Source organism: Pogona vitticeps, chromosome 2, assembly GCF_051106095.1.
Source record: "Pogona vitticeps strain Pit_001003342236 chromosome 2, PviZW2.1, whole genome shotgun sequence".
In the NCBI taxonomy this organism is placed as follows: domain Eukaryota; kingdom Metazoa; phylum Chordata; class Lepidosauria; order Squamata; family Agamidae; genus Pogona; species Pogona vitticeps.
This window is the reverse complement of record NC_135784.1, coordinates 157,699,105-157,708,292: the sequence shown is the minus strand read 5'-3', so window position 1 is coordinate 157,708,292 and position 9,188 is coordinate 157,699,105.

Sequence of the window (9,188 nt, the reverse complement as noted above, 5' to 3'; positions counted from 1 at the left end):
TGGCTCATCCTCAAGAACTCTTATGAATTCTCAGAAGACCATATTATGATTTTCTTGATGGGCTTTTTCCTGGTGAATATTATCTTGCTGATCCTTTAACTCTTAAGTCTTCTTCTGTCAATTTCTCATTTCCTTGAAATATCTTCTAATAACAATTTATCATCTTTTTTAATAGATTGTTGCCTCGAAGAAGGTTTCACATCCATACAGATAATTTAGCCACAATTACAGTTAGGCTTTATTCAGCTTTAGGATCTTGTTGCCCATAATATAAAACTAATCACTATTATAGTTGTCAGCTTCTATTTTTAACAGGAAAAAACAGGAAAAGTGAAAACCTCTGCTTAAGTAATTTTAATTTTGAATGAGTTGGCATAAGGTTTATCTCTTGTATTAATCTAATACTTGATCTATGCTGTATAATTCATATATCAGCCCAAAAGATCGCTGATCCAGTCTGTTAATGGTTGAGTGGGGTGTGTGGACAAACATGAAAATGAATATATCTTTGTGGAGCCAGAAAATCTTTTTTTACTGGTCTGTGGCAGGCCCAGTGGAAAGCAGAAATCCAGGCTTGATTGTCATAATTGACAATTTCAAAAGCGACTTCTTCTTCTCCTTCTCCTCCTTCTCCTTCTCCTTCTCCTTATCCTTATCCTTATCATTATCATTATGATTATGATTATCAAGGCCAGGTAGTATTGACCAATGTGAGTAGACTTCCCCAAGACTTTCTTTCCAGACAGCTGCAAAATTGAGCCTTCTCACTTTTTTCCTTTCTTCTTTCTTTCCTTCCACTGGAGATGGGCACGGACCACAGTTCAGTGGTTCGGCTGCACAGCTGTTTGGCAGGCAACCCATCTTCTCTTACCCCAAGTCTTCTGCCAGGTGCCCACTCAGGAACCTGTGCCATTGCTTCTGAGTGGCCGCCTGCTAGAGGAGGCGTGGCAAGACAAGCAGGGGTGCCTACGGAACAGCTGTGCAGCTGAATCATGTCCTGCCCATCTCTAATTTCAACATATATACCATGCCAATAGTGGTATATAACACTGCCTTAAATTAAACCATGCTTTCTAGTCCCATAACAAATGGCTTATCTATCCTTTAAAGTTCTCTTTCCAGTAGAGGTACTCTATGCATTCTTATGGACAGACATACAGTTTGGAGGTGAAATGGATACAGCTCCAGATTCTTGGTTTGTCTGATCCTCTGTTTTCATGCGTTTAGTTCCAACCTGATATTTGTAGTATGCAACACTGGAAGTCAGGAATTGTCATAGGTGGAGTACACCAGATGTTTCTGCTCTCTTCCAAAACAGCCCTATTCTTTTTTGCTTTTACTAAAAACATTAGGCTTATAAACATGTTACCAACAATGTGGCAAGTCATGTAAATCAGTGTAATTTACTTTAACGATGTTGCATTCTTGCCAATTAACAATTTTTCTCATTCTCTGACTTTTTTATTATTGTCAGTCACACAGGTGGAGGAATCCCAAGGTGAAGGACTTGGCTTGCTGCAAGTCTGATCTTGTTGTAAACTGGAATTAAAATTCATCAAGAGAGAGTTGCTGATAGAGCAGGGGTGTCAACTTCAGCATGTCTGAGGACCTAAAACCAGACTTTTTGTGTGTGTGTGTGTGTGTGTGTGTGTTTGTGTGTTAAAGGGTGTGATACACCCTTATGTGTATAATGTGAAGAAGAGAAAAGTCAATTCCTTTCTCAGTTTATCAGTAGAGAGTTCTGTTCTCTCCTGAGGCTGCCTTTACTTTACAAACTGACGGTCAACTTATATATATAGTCTGCTAATCGAATTAAATGACTTGGCAATGTGGCTTGATGGCATACAAGTGCCATGATACAGTCGTGCCCCGCTGGACGATTACCCCGCTCTACGACAAATCCGCTTAATGGTGAAGTTTTTGCAATCGCTTTTGTGATCGCAAAACAATGGTTTAAATGGTTTTTTTCATTTCACGATGATCGGTTCCCTGCTTCAGGAACTGATTTTCGCTTTACGATGATCAGTAAACAGCTGATCGTTGGGTTCAAATTGGCCACCGGCTGAAGAAAATCCCCCCCCCCGCTGTTTTTAGGACTGATTTTTCGCTTAACAGCACCAGAAAATGGCCGCCATAGGGAGGATCTTCGCTGGACAAGCAGGTATTCAGCCCATTGGAACGCATTGAATGTTTTTCAATGTGTTTCAATTGGTTTTTTATTTTGTTTGACGATGTTTTCGCTCTACAGCAATTTTGCTGGAACGAATTAATGTTGTCAAATGAGGCACCACTGTAATTGTTAATCTAATTTATTTCGGCTCATATCATGAACTCTGTGTGTAAGTAACACTTCCAAGGTAGAGCGGATTCAGTTGCTTACAAAAAGATTTCCAAGATGTGTAACTGAATATTGTTGAAAATACTCAGCCTGATTACTGTATTTGTCTGTGTATAAGACGATACTTTTGTCTAAAATATTTAGACTAAAAATTGAGGGCAGACACAGAAGCTGAGAACAAAAACAAGTGGAGGGGGAGGGATCAAAGCGATCCTGCTGTGCTTTTATCGCTGCTTTCCCTGTCCTGCAGGGCTTACAAAAGGGAGGGGGAAAGCAGCAATCAAAGGGCTACAGGATTGCTTGGATCACTGCTTTCCCCCTCCACTTGCTAAACTTTGTGGGGCTTAGGAAGTGGCAGGGAAAGCAGTGATCAAAGTTTCTAATTTGGGGTTAGAAAAGTTGGGGCGGTGTCTTATACGTGGGGGCATCTTATACACGGAAAATATGGTATTGTGCATGAGTCTTTCATTACAGTTTTGTCTAGAAGTCAGCCCAGTTAAGAGTCTAGCTTTGGCAAGGCCACATTACTACTTTGCAATGGCTGTGGCTGGCTGGCTGCAAAGATGGCATCTGAATCTTATAGGTGGCAAATTACAGATGAGAATATTGCTGGTGGAGAGACAGACAGTGGTGAATAGAGAGCTGAGCATATCAGAGCCTGGAAATGTGTAATCTGATCTTTGAGGGACTACAAAACCCACAATCCCCCAGGCAGCCTAGTTATTGGGGAGTCTGGGTATTGTAATCCAAACAAGTCATATGTCCAAGTGGGTATGCATGCATGCTGTGTCTGCCCCAATTGCTCTTTAAGAGAGCTCCCTCTGCCTTTCTCGTCTTGAAGTACACCCTGTTTGCCTCCACTTACATTTCACTCATACATTTGTAAACAAAGTTAATATTGCAAACATGCTATAGCGGTGGTGTCCTGTGTAACTTCACAGTGCTCAGGGATCAGTGTATGTACGAAACATCACAAATATTTTCATATGATATCCACTGTCCAAAATCCTATTGGACTTTTAGAATGGTGTTAATGGTAGCAGTATAACTTTTGAAGGCGAACTGTCCCACATTTAAAAAAAAATCACCATAGGCATTACGGTTGCAGTAGTGTGACTCACCATACAATAGATCATGTCAACAGTGATTTCTTAACTTGAGGCAAATTGCCTCCCACAAAGTCACGTCATTGTGACTGCAGGGGTAACTAATAGGATTTTGAGTCCATCATATTCGTCTGCAGTTCACGTTCAATATAATTCTGTGTTTTTTTAGTACAGTACTTAAAAATCAAAGGCCAAGGTCTGCAGAATATATTTAAATGAGGGGGAAAGCAAAGTGCATTGTTTCCTTTCAGCATGCTAGTTACTGTATTTTATTAGGATCCTATGCCTACAGAAGACCCAGACTAATTTTTTAATCTTTGGTTGTGTTCCTTGAAAAGTAAAATGAATGTAACAGATTTTCCCGTACAATGGTTTCTTGAGAGCCTGGATATATCAGGCAAAAATAAATACTTGGACAGCTTTCTCCAGTAGAAACATCAAGATTATTTCCTGGAAGAGGTGTGACAAAGATATTAATAGCTGTGCTGTTGTTGTCGTTTAGTCATGTAAGACTCTTTGTGACCCCATGGACCAGAGCACGCCAGGCCCTCCTGTCTTCCCCTCCCTCCCGGAGTTGGGTCAATTTCATGTTGGTTGCTTCGGTGACACTGTCCAACCATCTCATCCTCTGTCGTCCCCTTCTCCTCTTGCCTTCACTCTTTCCCAACATCAGGGTCTTTTCCAGGCAGATTTCTCATGAGATGGCCAAAGTATTGGAGCCTCAGTATGTTAATGCAAACTGCCATGCAACCTGTTTGTGGAAACTGTCAAATAGCCTAATAGCAGGTGAAGCACTGATATTTGCTTCGTGGAATGGTTTATCAAAGCAGTAAAGTGGTGTTTTCTCCAGTAAAAAGTCCATGCTGGGTGTGAGGGTTCAGTTTTTGGGGCTGTCGGCTCTTCAAATAAAGGACGAGTCGGTTGAGGTAAATCAAATGGTTCAGTATTTATTGCAACATCAACTCCAACTGGGTTCACCCCTAAAAAGGGGTTCAACGATTCCTGCAACACATTGCTCGGCTTTAACGGGGTCCATAAACCGTTTATAAAAGGGTTTGTCGTCTCTGGGTTCCAAGGTCCTGTTAACAACGGCACAGTTCCCTGCCCAGGGTCCAATTCTTCGTCCAGAGATATCAGCGGTAAAGTCTCTTCATCCCCGCTCCACTCACCCCAGGACGACCCGTCTCCTCCTTCGACTCCCCAGGGACCGGGTAACCCCCCAACTTCCTCAATTCGGCTATATGCCATTGTTTTTTCCTTTCTAGCTCTCGGGCCACAGCTTCTCTTTCTTCCCGGAGCTTCCTTCTCCACTCCTTGGCCTCAGTCTCACCCCAATACGAAGGGCGAGGCTTCAGCCCAAGTTGACGGCGTTTCTCCGCCTCATCATGGGGGACTCGGACCTGCTCCCACTTGTGGGTCCAGGGATCCTCCATCCAGACCCACTCCCATCCCCCCGGTATCTCCGCTGGCTTCCCTCTTATATCTCCCGCCGCTGCCTCAATCTCCTCCCTCCGTCTTCCCGCCAAAGATCCCCCGGGTTCCGGGGTAAGGGTTAACCCTTTCATAGTCGCCTCCAAATCTCCCGTATCTACCCCCTTATTTAAGGTAAGGGGTTCGGCGACCTCTTGTTCCCAATCTGGGGTCTCCACGCCTTTCTCTTCCCGACGCGTTGGGGACGGAGGTGGGGATGTTTGAGTGTGAAGGGTTCTCTTCGAGAGCGACGGCACTCCCACTAAGGCCTCCATTTTGGGGGCCTCACACTGGGATGTGGCAGAAATTGGTGAATTAAACTGGCACAGTTTTTTCTTTGATAATTTTTTCTTGTTGCTGTTGCTGCTGCTTTCCTGTCAGAGGCTGGACAAGTCATGTCTATTCTGACTTTCAATGTATAAGTGATGCATTACTTCCAAATCCAAATATCAACGTCCAGAACAATAAAATATGAATGATAACAGTACAGGGTTGCCACTGGAATTATATTTTTCCATTTCTCTGACTTTTCCTGACTGACTTTTGTCAGTTTCCCTGACCACCATTCAAGTATTACAAATTTTAATAATTAGTAGCTTACTTCATTAATTAAAGGCTTTATGTTCTACTCTAAAACTACATGGGCTTTATATGCCAAAATGAAAAGATTTAATATGAGCTTCTTTAAATAATATCTGCATAATAGTTTGTTTTACATTTCAATTAAAATTACACAAAGAAAATTACACAAAGAAATGTCAATAAACCTCTTAACAATGGTGGCTGTTTATTAGGTACACTAATAATTATATAAAAACGCATTTAAGTTACTGTTCTATCCAAAATGGTAACTGAAACCACATTAGTTTTGAAATTGCAATAAAAACCAAGTTAGAAGTTAGAGTACAAGTATTCATTTTAAAAAAACAAGATATAAAGTTGTCACTTCTACATTTCTCTTTCTGCTTTACATTTCTTTGTTTCTGATTGTTGTCTTTTCAATTTTGGCTTCTTCACTTAGCCTTGTTTTAGCATCTTCAAGGTGTTTAATTTCTCTCCTTCTGAGTTGGTTCATGTTGCTTATGGTGTCTAACCTCCAAGTGTATTCAAGATATCATTGTAAACCTAATGTTGATTTATTAACTGAAAATGAAAAGCTCAGTGGTTTAGGAATCTGGCTGCAGAGCCAGAGGTTGGGATTTCCATTTTTCACTGAGCCTCATGTGAGAAGAATCAGGCTGTGTACCTTTGGACAACTTGAGATGCCCCCAGAAGAAGGGAATGGTAAGCCACTTCTGTATATTGTCTGTCTAAGAAACCCTAGAAAGGCTTGCCATAAGTCAAAACTGACATGACGGCATGCAGTGATGATAAATAACCAAAAAATCCACTTTCAAACAGAAGTATTACCATTAGACAGGATAAGGCACATTTTGACCACATTCCACAGATCTGAGAAACCATTGTGGGCCATCAAAATACCACTGCAAAATGCAACCAGTTCAACCTCATAATCCTGTTTTGCAATGTATGCTTCAAAGTCAGCTTTGAATTCATTGTGATAAGCTGTGGCTAAAGCAGTGTATTGCCCTGATAGTTCTACTATTTTATCATTTATTTTATTGGCTGCACATATAAGTGTAAATACAGTCCCTACTCTGCAGAGTCCCAAGATTTGGCTTGTGCATAATAATTATAGCAGGATTTAATATTGATAGGTCATGAGACTGCAAAGGGCTTCTCTCAATCAGCTTTTCAGAGGCAGCCACTACTATGTTTTTGAATCCTAGGTAAAAATCGCCACTTGATATTCACTCCATTTAATTTATTTTAACAGCTTCTTTGCTGCAAAGCCAGTGTTGACCTTGCTTCTGGCAAGCAAGTGCTTAGACAGTTTCATAACCATTGTTAACTAGGAACTTGAAGACACACTTTTCAGCTTTTTCTGATTTTATGTAACATCTTGTTAGTCCACAAAGCTCTTTGCACACAAAAAGATCACAATGTTTGTGTTTTGTCTGTTTTGTTTTGGAACCTTTGGAGAAACAGTTTACAATCCCCATCAGCTGCTTCCATGAAAGCCATTTTGCACTTCATGAGTGGATCTGACCTTGCAGGTTTTATGCAACTTTCAGGTTTACATATTCCTTGATGCCACAAACACCAGCAGCCTATCAAGGCATTTAACATTCCCAATTATCTAGTGGAGCAAAACTTCTGAAGAAATTGTGTGCTTCAAGTCAAGGCCATGGATGATGTCCTTGTAGCTGGGGTATCTTTGAACAGATAATATATGTTGCACGACGTATGAATTCATGTCTAATTTTGCTGCTTGAAATCCTGATTTTTTTAAAAAAAACCATATGCAACATGAAAACTACAAGTTCCAAAGTCAATCACTTCTTTATCTTCTGCTTTCTGGTCAACACTGGCTTTCACTCCTTTTAAAAAAAGGTGATTTATATTTCACCCATTCATAATTACTTGTAATAATTTTGTAAGTGATAATGAAGACATGCCTTTTTGAAACTTTGGCATATCTATCTCTTTTGAACGATCTTGCTAAAAACTTTCATCAAAACAGGTAACAAATGCTTCATATTGTTTCAGCGAAAGATTGGGGAAATATGGTGCCAAGCCAAAAGTGAAACCATATACAGTATTGCTTTTGTTTTTCTATGATGGAACTGTTGGGCTATTTGAGAACATCTGCTTGGAAAATTCAGCGATGTTGCAAGAGTTAAATGACATCACCATTGCAAAACTCACAGGCACTCTGCTGTCTGACAGTTCTTGATTACACAGGCCGCCATACTAGTCTATGTGCAGGTCTTTGCCTTTTTTATCACTCTGAACGTGGCTTGCAGGTTTTTGCAGAGGCTGTGTCTTAATCCTCTATGCTTTTACTATCTGAACTTGTACTAGACTTTGAACCAATGAAGTAGACCCTTAAACTGAGTTAATTTTCAGGTAGCAGACTTTTTGCATGAGAGTCCACAGCTCTTAATTTCCATAATGCTTAATTCAAATGTTTTTATAGTACACTTTGCAATAACCTTTGCATTTATCTTCAGCAACTGGTGATAGTCATGGAACAAGCCAGCACGAAATTTGATGTCTAGCCATTGCATATTAAAAACTGACCTCTTCAGTGCTATCTTCAAAAACATACTGTAGTTTCAAATACAGCCTTCACTGGCCTGTCACCTTAATATAGTCAATTTGTTCTCTCTGGCAAGTAGCAACTTTGCAAAGTTGGGACCAGTTTTCTGTATTCCTGAAAGTATAATAAGCAAATCAGTAGGAAGGGGTGAAGTCTAACTGCCTAGATCAGGGGTCTCAAACTCAATTTACCTGGGGGCCTCTGGAGGCAGAGGCTGGGTGAGGATGGGCCGCATCCGATTCTCCGCCAAGCGGAGCAAGAGCCCGAGGAAGCCGCCCAGGAGCTTCCTTAGCCAGCAGACAGGCCGGCTGGCTGGCAGGCTGCAGTTCTGGATGGAGGGTGCAAGTGGCGCTGTCTTGGGAGAGAGTCGTCGAGCGAGGCTTTTTTTTACTCTTGACAGCAGTGGACGCGTGGGTGCTTCGGGGGGGCAGGCAAGGCAGGGGCCGCAAACTATTGTCCGGCGGGCCGCAAATGGCCCCCAGGCCACATGTTTGAGACCCCTGGCCTAGATGAAGCCCTCATCTGCGCACTTTATGCATGGAAGCCACAATGGAACTGGTTTAGAGAGCTAATTCTCTATAAACTCCAACTGGAACAAACAATCCATTTGCAAGCTTTATTTTGCATGGTGAAGGGAAAATACTAGTTGTCACAAAATCAAATAGCACCAGAACTAATTTATAACTCAGTTCTGAGTTTTGCAGGAGAAAACCTCAATTCCATGTAGTACTATGGGTATTTGCAGCATTGCTCCATCTTCTGTTGGGTAAAAATAAATACACAAGGGCCAAGTTTTAAACTCTTTTTGTTCCATGGCTTATTTGAATTTTTCTGTCAGTTTATCCATTAATACTGCCTCCCATATTTGTTTATATCAATTTGCTAGGGAAAGACTGTCCAACCTTCAGTTGTTGAGCTATTTCAAGAATGATGTGCTGTAAAGTCGTCATCATGACTTGTCTTTTTCCCCCCTGCAACCTATGTTTGAGCTTATGGGTGGGCCTGAACGTGTTTATGAGTAAGAAAGGTCAGATTACTCATGTTGATACAATACTGTTTTTTCCAGTAACGATGTATGGGAAGTGAGAGCTGGACCATAAAGAAAGGCTGA